This window comes from Ctenopharyngodon idella, chromosome 3 (genome assembly GCF_019924925.1).
Source record: "Ctenopharyngodon idella isolate HZGC_01 chromosome 3, HZGC01, whole genome shotgun sequence".
Classification (NCBI taxonomy): Eukaryota; Metazoa; Chordata; class Actinopteri; order Cypriniformes; family Xenocyprididae; genus Ctenopharyngodon; species Ctenopharyngodon idella.
In genome coordinates, this window is record NC_067222.1 from 12469432 (window position 1) to 12482167 (window position 12736).

Genomic DNA, 12736 nt, shown 5'->3' on the forward strand with positions numbered 1-12736 from the left:
ACGGAGCCATTGAACTGATCAGATTCAGAGTGATTCAGTGAATCAGGAGCATCAGATCTGACCTTTATTTGGACATCAGTTTCAGGATCCCTGTGAGAATTAGATTCATTTAAACATTAATATTCATAAAGCCTCATCTGTACACTAAAACATCATCAGCCCTTAAATGTGCTCCAGTCTCAGGTAATTCACTCACCTGTTTCCTGAATCATTGCACTGATGGACAGATGGTGCTGCTTTTGGAAAACATCTGAACACAGAATGACACTTATTAATATTATATTCATCTTAGTATTTCCATGTATTCAGAGAAATTTTATAGTTTAGGCCAGATGTTTTCAAAGTGAAATTATTATATATTGTGCTGTATAAAGTGTGTATTTATAGATGAGGGTAATTTGTGTCAATAAACAAGCATACTGTGTTCATTACTGACACTCGCATTAATAACAGTATTTTAGTTTTAGTTTTCATGACTCTTTCTGACACAATTAAAGTTTCTCTCACCTGAAGATCTCTTTCCGCAGCATAAAACACATCAAGATGATGAAGATGATGATGATGATGATGAAGAGAGCAAACAGCCACCAGAACTGATCTATATAAGTGATGAAATATCAAATCAGCTGATGTGTAAGAATGACGAATCAATATTAGAGTTTAGGTTTAAAGCTCTTAAACCTGAGTGCTGGAGAGACAGAGTCACATCATCCAGAACATCTTTAAAACACACAATGATCACAAATATGAGCCAAAATGACAGAAAACATACTGGATTGAGTGAATGAGACACAGTGTATCAGCTGAAACTCACCTGGAGTTGTTGCAGTTTCATTCCTCACTGAAAAACACATTCACAGTCATCAAAATCCCAGTGTTAAATTACAGGGATAGTTCACCCAAAAATGAAAATTACCCCATGATTTACTCTCCCTCAAGCCATCCTAGGTGTATATGACTTTGTACTTTCAGACGAACACAATCGGAGATATTAATAAACACCCTGATGCTTCCAAGCGTATAACGTAGTACTTAGCGTAGTTCGTCGCGTAAGTTACGCTTTAGATATAAGTCGAATCTGTATAGCCGGAAGCTAGTTATTTTACTTTATAAAGTGTTGTAAACTGGTGGTAACCGTTCACTGCCATTATAAAGCTTGGAAGAGCCATGATATTTTTTAATGTAACTCTGATTGTGTCCGTCTGAAGAAGATAGTCATATACACCTAGGATGGCTTGAGGGTGAATAAATCATGGGATAATTTTCATTTTTCAGACACCTGATAATAACGAGGAGAATCATTGAAGGAAAGAGAAACACAAGAACTACAACTGACTTCTGGCCACAGCCTTATGCGGAGTTCACACTGCACGATTTTAGCCCGATTTTTACTGACCAACAGATTTTGCAAAATCGCTGACAAATGCCCAAAATCGGAGGTGAATGCTCGTTCACGTGAGTGACAATCACGCAGTGTGCATTATCAAAGACGTGATCTGAGAGAATGAGCAATGTGTTGCTGATTCCCGTGAGATATTTGGCATGCATGGACCTGTCTGCAATTCAAAATCCTGCTGTGTGAAAAGTGTTATGACTGACAATGTCATCGCCGATGACCTACAGCCAATGAGAGAGCAAAATACAGGGCAGCGGGAAGTTTGGGGAGGAGTTTTAGACCAGAATATCACAAGCAAAGGCTCCTTCTTGGTCTATTTGGACCCAAGAAATACAGGAATGTTTCTTTTTCTTTTTTTCACTGTAAATCAGTAAACCATTGGATCGCAAGCTTCTTGCCGGCTACTTTTTAATAACGATTCCAGTCTCGTGTGAGAACTCCGATCCCACGTGTGATCTTGCGTTATTTCATTATCACTTCTCACATTTGTTTGGTTGTGAAACGTAGTTTGTGGACCAGACAGAGTCGTCGGCGATTCTTCCTATATGTGATACCCCCTGTCGATCCATTGTGCAATCTGCACACAGCAGCGACTGAATGCTATACCAGATAGTCGTGCAGTGTGAAAAGAACAGTGATCTGATGACTTTCGAAATTGTGCAGTGTGAATTCGGCTTTAGATGAAAACAACTGAAAAGACATTAAATCTCTCTTATTATAAACCAGACTGACTTTATTTGTCATTTGCTTACAGTTCTTTTTTTAGTAGAGGTTTAGATGGCTAACAGAGGTTTAGATGTTGATGTTTTATTGAAAATGTTTGGTCACCATTATGGTAATCAGTGTTTCGTTTAGCTGGTCACTTTGGCTCAGAAAAAAACTGAAAAATTGTTACAAAGGAAGCCAGAAACAAAGATGAACAGGTGATATAGTTTTCATCATCATAAAGTAGAATTTGTTAATTTCATCACTGAACAAAAGTGGTTATTCCATTATTAAATTTTTTCACCAAAAATATTTCCTTACCACTGATCAGACAATCTGATTTTTCTATATATATATTGTGGGAAAACATTTTTTAGACACACACAGACATCGTTTAACACCCAGCTGGTGGTTCCCATATAAACACTGAGTGGTGCTAATTTAACTTGAAGCAGAGAAGATTCAGTTCAACACAGAGTTTGATCTGAATCTCTTAATATTCTCTGTTCATGCTGATAGTTGAAACGTTTCTCTCACCTCTGAACATGGTCACATGACTGTAATGAATCTGAAATAAAAGAAAGAATCATTAAATCATCACTTATAATGTTCATGAAGGATTAATGCTTCAGATGCATGTGTACAGGTAAGAAAATAATTATCAGTTCTATGTGTTATAAATGTGTTGAGTGAAAAATCAAAATCATTTTACAGATTTCACAGAATCGCAGATGATCTCATGATTCAGATTCACACAGCGACAAGTGACGAGACGATCCGATGAGACTGAAATAACAGGATCAATCAGTGTTTCAGGAACTGATGGATCTGCGATCTTAAATCCATCCTGATCAAATCAAACACAAGACAATCAAACTCAACAGAAGATGAAGAAACTGAGGTAACATTCACAAACAGATGTTTGTGAAGCAAGCAGGTGAGTTTCTGAGTACACCGAATAACATGAAACACTGATCCGGGTAAACAACAGTCCTTTTCTTTGATTTGTGCTGCTGTCACCTAAAATTATTTGCAGTCGTTCTGTTGAAGCTGTTGAAAGATACAGTGTCTTGTATGTTGTTCAGTGTGTTTATAACCAATGGGATACGCACTGACTGCACTATTGCCAAATTAAGGCCGCCAGTCAGAGAGAGGAGCAGGAGGGATTTCATTTGCTGCAAAACTTTTTTTTTTCTTTTTGCAAATGTCTTAATGAATGCTTTAGTCTGGTTTTAAATGTTAGCTGTCTGTTGAATGTAATCAGTTTCACATTATCAAAAAACATCATTCTGTTTGCTTTATAAGCTTGTTTCCTCATGGAGACCTAAAAAATGTCTCCACAAGGTCAACATTTACTGGTATTACTATACTTGTGGAGACATTTGGTCCTCATAATGTAGGGAACACTAGTGCACACACACACACTTTACAACACAAACACATGTTAATTTTTTTCTTCTTCTCTCTTAATTTCTTAACTTGTTAGCGTACACAGAAAAACACCCACCTCTGAATACCAGCTCTGCTCACAGTCAGGATTGAGTGTTTGATTGAAGATGGCAGAAGAAACCGCATACAGAAACCCCAGAGAGGTCTGAATGTGTCCACATGTTACTGTGATGTTATTCATGATTCAGTGCTGAAGGAAACAGGAAGCGGTTTTAATCTGCAAAACCCACATTTACACTTGTCACTTTTATTATTATAAAATAGAAATTCTATGATTCCTTCACAATATTAACGAGGAAACAACAGAATCAGTGTTCAGACGCAGCACATAAATGAGGCAATCCCAAATTCTGCTGTAAAGACAAGTTCAGTTCAGTGTCGATTCAGTTCATGCAGTGTGAAACAAGTTAAAAACATTTGTGGATGAGGTGTTAATGTTCTCTGATGGAAAGAAGTGAAAAGCTCATCTTCTGTCATTTTTTCATGTCTTTCAAATAACAACATAAGTTCAGGTCTGCTTCTCAGATAAAGCTTTTATATAGTTTCATAACATTATGACATTTGACAGATTTATTAGCTTCTTTACACACATTCAAAACAAAAAGTCTACATATGATCAGAGTTCAATAACAAGCATCAGTCGAAGACTCGCCAATTTAATTTAGTCACATTGTTTTTGTGAATATTTTACATTTGAAGCTTTTAAGATGGTTATAAACTTGCTACTCATAAAAACTGTAATGAAAAGTATTTCTTACCTGAAGTAGATAGCCTGAATGATGGGGGCAGAGAGCTGATGCTGAACGAAACTCCTCCAGAGAGAGGCTTTATTTGAAGCGCATGAGCGACTTTGTGGTGAAATTAGACAAAAGGAAGCAGCAGATGCAGAAGCACACCACTCTTCTAACACCAGTGTATGTTCACACACCCACATACATTATTGTTTATACTATACCTAGACCTACCTGCCACAGGAACCTAAACCTCAAACAGACAAGCAATTTGTCAGCAACAGAAGACGAAGAAACGGAGGTAACCTTCACAAGCAGGTGAGTTTCTGAGTACACAGAATGACTTGAAACACTGATCTGGGTAAACAACAGTCTTTTTCTTTGATTTGTGCTGCTGTCACCTAAACTGATTTGCAGTCGTTCTGTTGAAGCTGTTGAAAGACACAGTGTCTTGTATGTTGTTCAGTGTGTTTGTAACCAATGGGATACGCACTGACTGCACTATCGCCAAATTAAGTCCGCCAGTCAGAGAGAGGAGCAGGAGGGATTTCATTTGTCACAATACTTTCCACTTACTCTAACCCCAAACCTACCCATCACAGAAAACTTTCTGCAGTTTCACATTTTCAAAAAACACCATTCTGTGTGATTTAAAAGCTTGTTTTCTCATGGAGACCTAAAAAATGTCCCCACAAGGTCAAAATGTACTGGTATTACTATACTTGTGGAGACATGTGGTCCCTGTAACGTAGGGAATACCAGTGTGTACGCATGAACAAACACACACACACACACACAATTGTAAGCTGCTTTACACAAAAACATCTGCTAAATGTAAGTCAGGTATTAAGAAATATTAAGAAGACTGTCAAAAAAGTGTCTGAAAAAAACCCCGAACTTTTAAATATCAATATATCATAATATTTTACTTCAACCATTAAATACTTTCAGCTTCATCAAGACAGATTTGTGCACCATCATAAACTTTAATGTTCAATATACAACACTAAAAACAAAACAAAAAAACCCTTGACTCATGTGACTCTGGTAGGTTTTACATCACTGTCACTGTGTTTTTTCTGATACGATCGAGGACGTCTAAACTTTGGGTTGATTTACATCTCTTGCGGTTAAAAAGTAAGTGTTTGCATGCTCATTGACAGAGACATGTTTCATATCCTGAACGGAGGCTTGTACAAACAGCAGTTAAATGGTGTGGTGTTTTTAGGGCCTTTACACCAGGTTTATCAGATGTGTCAAACAAATCACTCTTCAGAATCATCTTAATTCACTTCAGACACACAAGATTTAATTCAACACAGAGTTTGATCTGAATCAGGACAGATGTGTGTGTCTCCTTTAATGAAAGTTTGTAATAATGTCAAGGCAGATTCTCATAGTGATGAATGTGTTTGAAGAAGTGAAATTCAGTTATCATTTCCTCTCCTTTATGTCACTCCAAACCTCAAAAGAACATGATCATCATTTCTGTGTTTAAATATGAAAACAGATGAATGTTGAGAGAGATTGAGTTGATTTACTCCATCAGAATGACACTGAATCTCACGACGAAATTCATTCACGCAGTAGGAAGTGACGAGATGATCAGATGAGACATACGCAGGTTCACTCAGTTTGTGTGGATTCGATGTATCAGATGCCCGTCCTGAACAAATCATCAGTGAATTATCATCAAGTGAATAATCCTGCAGTTTGTCTGTCAGTCTGAATCTCTTCACACAACTGATCTCTTCAACTCAAATGAAGAAAGTGAACAAATGACTACAATTACTATTGCATGACAAGGCTTTTATTGGAATAAGCATTTAAACTTATCTGGAAAAATGTCAAGAGGGTCATCTATAATATATCATACGCCAACATAATTATTAATTTCTAAAAGAGGATCTATGGACGTTTGTAAGCATTTCAGAAATATATGGATATTTTTCTTACAAAAACCCATCAATTTGCTGTATTGATTACTTTTATGATGGATGGATGCATTTTTGGGGGGCTTAAAAACACACCCCTCTGTTCACTATCATTATAAATCTTTGGAAAGCAAGGATATTTTTAAAAATATCTCAGATTGTGTTAGTCTGAAAGAAGATACACCTAGGATCGCTGAGGGTGAGGAAATCATGGGATAATTTTTATTTTCGGGTGAACTATCCCTTTAAGTGGATTCCCTTCACTACATCAAATGTTGCAGACTGTAGCAGGTGTTTTATTATTTTGTTGCATAGAATATGTTAAATATGCTTCATGCAAAAACCTAGATGTTACGTAGGTCTATGGAGGTATATCAACCCAAAAGTAATAATATATGCAGGCTTTTTACTGAAGTAAGAAAAGTGTCAGCTGACTCCATTTTAAAGTCTGAGATTATATATTCAGTTTACAAGAGACATTGTTTACAAAAGGAACATTTTCTGAGACATGTTTTAACAAAAAACAAAAAGAGAAAGACTTAAGTTTGACAATATGACCTGACGCTGTTGAAGTTGGTTTTAGGGGATTTTTCTCCCTCTTGTTTCAGAAGTGGGTGGCACTGAGTCAAAACAAACTAAGAGTTGCGGCCGCAATGTGGTGGCAGAAAACAAAAATAACCTACTTGAGCAAAATCACCGAAAATAAACGAACTTTCTGAGCATTAATAAAGATAATAATAAAGACATTAATTAGGCATCGTTTACAAGGCAGAAACTGAAACCAGTTCAAGATCATTTGTGATTTATAGATTTCACATCGGAAAAGAGTCGTTTCTGCTCGCTCTATGAATCACACGTACTTCACATTTGAGAAATTATTGCAAGACCAAATTTAGGATGGTTTCTATGCAACATTATATAAATGAGACCCTATATGTCTGAATAATGTGCAATTTAAAGTGTTTTCTTTTCTTTTTATCATTCCAATAAAGGCACTTGAATATTGAAACACAGATCAAGCAGATTTAGCAGTCTCTTTTTTGCGGTTTAATAACCAGCTCATGGTGCAATTTCAGTTTGATTAATCGTAATACACCTCTTTCGATTTATTCATCCAAATTCTGTGACATTCTGCGTTATACAGTAAATTCCAATCATAACTGGATGCTTTATAAACCTGCTAATCAAACATTTGGGCCAAATGTGGCAGATAGTTGGCACACTGGCCTGATATATAGCATGGCATGAGCACATGTGGGCCAAAGTTTTACCGTATGTTTTGCCATGGCTTTAGAATGGACAGGAAAGTTTTTTGGGATCACTATTGCATTGAGGTATATGGCCCAGATGATTTATTGGAACACCAAATTCAGGATCCAATTAGATTCTTTTAACATGGAGATTCATAAAGCTTCTGCCTCATCTGTACATTAAAACATCATCAGCTCTTACATGTGCTTCAGTCAAATTCACTCCTGTTTTCTAAATCATTGCGCTGACAGACGCTCAGCTCTGATCTCTGAAAACATCTGAACACAGAATGATATTTATTAATAAAATAGTATTATATTTATCGTAGTATTTACATGTACTCAGAGAGATTTTAAGCTACTGTTTAGGACAGAGGCTTTCAAAGTGAGGTTCACAAATTAGGCTATTTTACTTTACTGGAAAATTATAAAATTGTGCTGTGAAGTACACATTTATAGATGAGGGCAATTTGTGTCAATAAACAAGCATATTGTGTTCATTACTGACACTCATATTCATAATCATATTTTAGTTTTAGTTTTCATGACTCTTTCTGACACAATTAAAGCTTCTGGACTCACTTGAAGATCCTTTTATACAAAATGAAACACATCAATGACCTGAAGAGAGCAAACAGTCACCAGAACTGATCTATACAAGTGATGAAATATCAAATTACCTGATGTGTAAGAATGATGAATCAATATTAAAGTCTTGGTTTAAAACTCTTGCCCCCAGTTTCACAGACAAGGCTTAAGCTAGTCCTAGACTAAAATGCATGTTTGAGCTGTTTCAACTGAAAGCAACTTGTACTGACATATCTTAAAATAAGTCAGTGAAATTATTTTGTCTCAAGATGAACACCAGTCATTTTTTTTTTTTTTTTTTTCTAGTTTACATTCATAAAAGCTACTTAAAAATCCTAATTGAACTTATGCCTAATCCTGACTTAGGCTAAGCCCTGTCTGTAAAACTGGGCCTTGAAGTTTGACCCATGAAGTGAAATAAATGAAGAGTCAGATGCAGAAAGGAAACTCACAGTAGGGACTATGAGCAGAAATGACACAGCACAGAGGTCACCACACCTGCTTTTGAGCGTCATCTGGTGGACAACAGTGATAAAACATCCTCATATGCACATGTAATATATAATTAAATGGGTAATGAACTGCATTGTTTTATTGTTTTATAATGTTTCCTGGGGTGCACTTATAATGTTAGTATGCTTTTTACATCCAAAATTGTCATAATTTATAAATAAAAGGCATTTTTCCTACCCTGATTTTAGCCCTGTGATTTGAATGCTGTTTTAAGGGGAATGTCTGCTGTGAGACTTCAGTGTGAACGCCCACTGCTGTGATTGGCTGACATCTTTCCATTTGAAATAGCTAAATATTACTCTTTCGAAAACTTTTAGTACCTTTTTACTATTATAGCACTCAAGATCAACTTATCGTGAAAAGTGTTGCATAACATTTAGATCTATGGCATTAGAACATTGTAGCCGATCACAGACATGTGCATGAAAGCAGTGATCTCCTCATTGCAACTCAATTTCTGCATACTAACGAATGCTTTTATCATAACTAACAGTGCAAACATGATGTAAATAAGAGATTTGTTGAATAAAACATGAGTTTGGGCAAGAGTCCAGAACTCAGTCACTGATAAACGCACTCTGTTTGATTGACAGCTCCAGTGATTGTAAAGGAAGCATTCTTGGATCGCTTCTTTATATAATTTAATCACCATTTAAACAATAGATTATTTTCATCCTACTAAGAGAAACAACATGATGTTGACCATATTCACTGGTTAGGCTCTAAGTTCAGTGAATCAAGTCACTAAATGATGATTTTCATTATCAAAACACAACCATTGACACCCAATCATATGTTCTTTTGGCTTTTGTGCCATAACAAACATGTTTAATAAACACACGGTTACAGCAGTCAGAGAAAAACTGATATTATAAAGTCAAGGGTCAAGAGCACAACTAAAGAAAACACTGATCACCATCATGGTAACTTCAAATGAAACTCAAATCATCAATTCTCAATAACGTATGATCAAAATAAAGTTAAAATGGTTAATAATAAGCAAAGCTGGTAATGCTGTTTGTGGAGTTGTTTAATTCTCCTCTGCTGAGATCTTGAGAGATTTAATGTCTTCTTTTATCTTGAGTTGATTTCATCGAAGGCTGTGGCTGAAGTCAGTTGTAGTTTCTATGTTTCTCTTTCCTTCAGTGATTTTGCTTGTTACCAGCAGGTGTCTGTCACTAATGCTCAGTCATCACTTAATTTCTTGACTGCATATATTTTCTTTTAACTAAAATAAGTTCAGAGTACTCATGACTATTTTTTTTCTAAAAATTAAATGAATTAAGGTAATCAGTTTTGGCAAATGTTTTGAGTTAGCTTAACTTATTGGATTTAAGTTTGTGTGATATTGTCAGCTAGCAGTAACCGCAAGTGCTCTGAGTTATTTTAAAGTCTGTAGGTAAAGTTTAATTGTGTATTAAGAAATATTCTTGTTTCCGTGGACTGAATTAAAATTAGTTCAGAGTTCTCATAACTATTGTTTATATATATATATATATATATATATATATATATATACACATATATTGTTGTGGCAAAAAATCAACACTGACTCTACTGCATAAGAGGTAAACACATCCAATTGTCTTTAAAGGTTTTATTTCTTGCAAGAAAGGTCAGACAGTCATACAGAAACACAAGTAGCTGCAGAGTGTAAGACAAAGAACGAAAGCTTCCCCTCACTTTTATATCTCTGACCTCCAAGGCTGAAGCCTCTGTCCTTTTACCATATTAGGAACATGTTTACCACTTCAGTGTTTTCCACTTGTCACCCAAAGAATGCATACTTAAACACTTCCGAGAATAACAAAATCATTTAACCATAAGCATATAAGTAAAATCATATGAAAATTATACAGAAACTCAAAATTTCCCCCACTATATATATATATATATATATATATATATATATATATATATATATATATATATATAAAATTAATTAAATTGAGGTAATTAATTTGAGAAAGAACAAAAATGAATTGCACCTGTATGGGTACAGAAAAAGTTACTGCATTGAGGCAATAGTTTATACAGTGCAATCAATGAACACATTTCCATAACCACTGAACTTTACAAAAAAAAAAAAAAAGAAGTAATTTATTATAAAGACCCAAGACCAGATGCTATGTTACACTGTTAAAATGTTGGATTCTCATGCTAAACATGGCCAAACTTTCAAAAAACGAGTTGATCTAGTTTTACCTGTCGTGTGACTGGAGAAACCAGCGATCATCCACTTCTTGTAAGAAAATCCAGTTTCATACTTCAAATATTTTTTTCAAAGGGTCATAATGTAGTCATTTTCAGTGTGACTTATGGCTCTGCATACTTCCAGGCCTGGAATTCTGTTAACAGAAGAATCTTTAAAGATGATTGACTGTTCTGCTATTATAAGCATTAATAGTGTTTACTGTACATACTAGTTCCGTTTCGAAAGCTACTCTCAATGCTGATGCTTCTCTGTCAGGCTGGGGTGCGGTCTTAGATGGCCGTCCAGCCCAAGGGGTCTGGAGAGGCTGTCATCTCGACTGGCACATCAATTGCCTCGAACTGATGGCTGTATTTCTGACCCTGAAGTGCTTCCTCCACCAGTTACAGTGTTTTTCAATTGCTAACAAGCATTGTTCAATACTGGAGCCACATTTTCAAAACTCTTCACACATTCAATGAAACAGAAATCTACGTGGACCAAACTGTGAATTATTTTGTATCACTTTCACACAAAATGCATTGTGAAGAGATGTGTTGGGAAATGCTCTCGGCACAAGAATGATGGCTCAGCCACAGTAGCACTTCAGTGCAAGGATTTTTATTTTTCAATCCAAACTGTCCCAAAGTGTACAAAAATCCAAATATACAGCAAAACAAACAAACAAAAAATTGAAAATAAATAAATAAATAAACAAACAAAAAAAGTGCTTATATTTACACTGAGTTCTTGGCTGAACTTCCTTCAATTTTTTCACGGTCCCCAGTTGCATTTCCAATTGCACCCCTCAACTCTCCCCCCACACAAGTTTAAACTAAATTCTTATACTATATGCTAGTGCAAGTATATGAGAATTAGTTCAAACTTTGACCTGTTGAGGGCAGTAATACAATAATAGTGCAAAACTAGTGCAAGATGAGCGTTTGTGGTTAAAAAGTATATACATTTTAATTTTTTTTTAGAAAATGACCAATTTTTTCTCTAGATAAGACCCTTATTCCTCGTCTGGGATCGTGTAGAATGATTTGAAGCTGCACTGAAACTGCAATTTGGACCTTCAAACTATTGGTAACTGTTGAAGTCCACTATATGGAGAAAAATCCTGGCATGTTTTCCTCAAAAAACTTAATTCATTTTCGACTGAAGAAAGAAAGACATGAACAGCTTGGATGACATGGGAGTGTGTAAATCTTTAGGAAATTTTAATTTGAAAATGAATTAATCCTTTAAAAGTAACCCAATTCTGCTAGAAAACTGCAGACTTGGCAACACTTCATATCTTGGTTTCTGAGATGAGCGAGATGGCTGCATCATTCTCGCTCTAATGTGGTGCCAGTATTTTTACTGGTGTGATACAATCAGGCTTCAGCATTCAAGGAAGGAAGGGAAGGCCAAGGAACCCTGCTCCTGAAGAGTCAATTCATCTTCATTTATATAGCGCTTTTCACAACACAGATTGGTTCAAATCAGCTTCACAGTGACAATAGGAAAATTAATTGACAGAGATTGTTTTGGCTTTACAGCAGCTCCAGGAAAAAGTTATTATTGAGCTAAAGTAGGTTTTTGATTGAATCACTTCCGTTGTAAAACGTATTAATTATTAACTTAGGGGCCACTTAAATGAAGCCTTTTTAACTGAAACTGAAGACTTTTAATGCATTCTTGCCGTTCATTTACAGTGCACAGCATAAATGAGTACACCCCCTCTGAACAAATACAAAAGATGTATTTTCTTTATAATCATGAATACAATTCATGGAAAGATGTCAAAACTAAAATGTATTAAACATATACATAAAAAAAAATGAGAAATATGTGTCATTAATAGCCATAAAATAAGTAAATTAGCCAATTTTGTTTAAATTAAGGATTGCCGAAATGAGTACACCCTAAATTTAATTCAACAAATGTATAATATTCTAGTACTTAGTGTGCCCTCCATAATTTTGAATATACTG

At 35.5% G+C, this 12736-nt stretch overlaps 1 long non-coding RNA gene across 1 annotated transcript; it reads right to left on the reverse strand.

Annotated features, from left to right (window-relative positions):
• Positions 1-504: 504 nt before the first annotated feature.
• On the reverse strand, positions 505-2936 carry LOC127510097 (uncharacterized). The gene is made up of 5 exons (XR_007929481.1): positions 2814-2936; positions 2639-2669; positions 815-841; positions 682-720; positions 505-598 (listed from the first exon to the last, which is right to left on the reverse strand). It is a non-coding gene; the product is annotated as an uncharacterized LOC127510097 (long non-coding RNA).
• Between the last annotated feature and the right edge of the window lie 9800 nt (positions 2937-12736).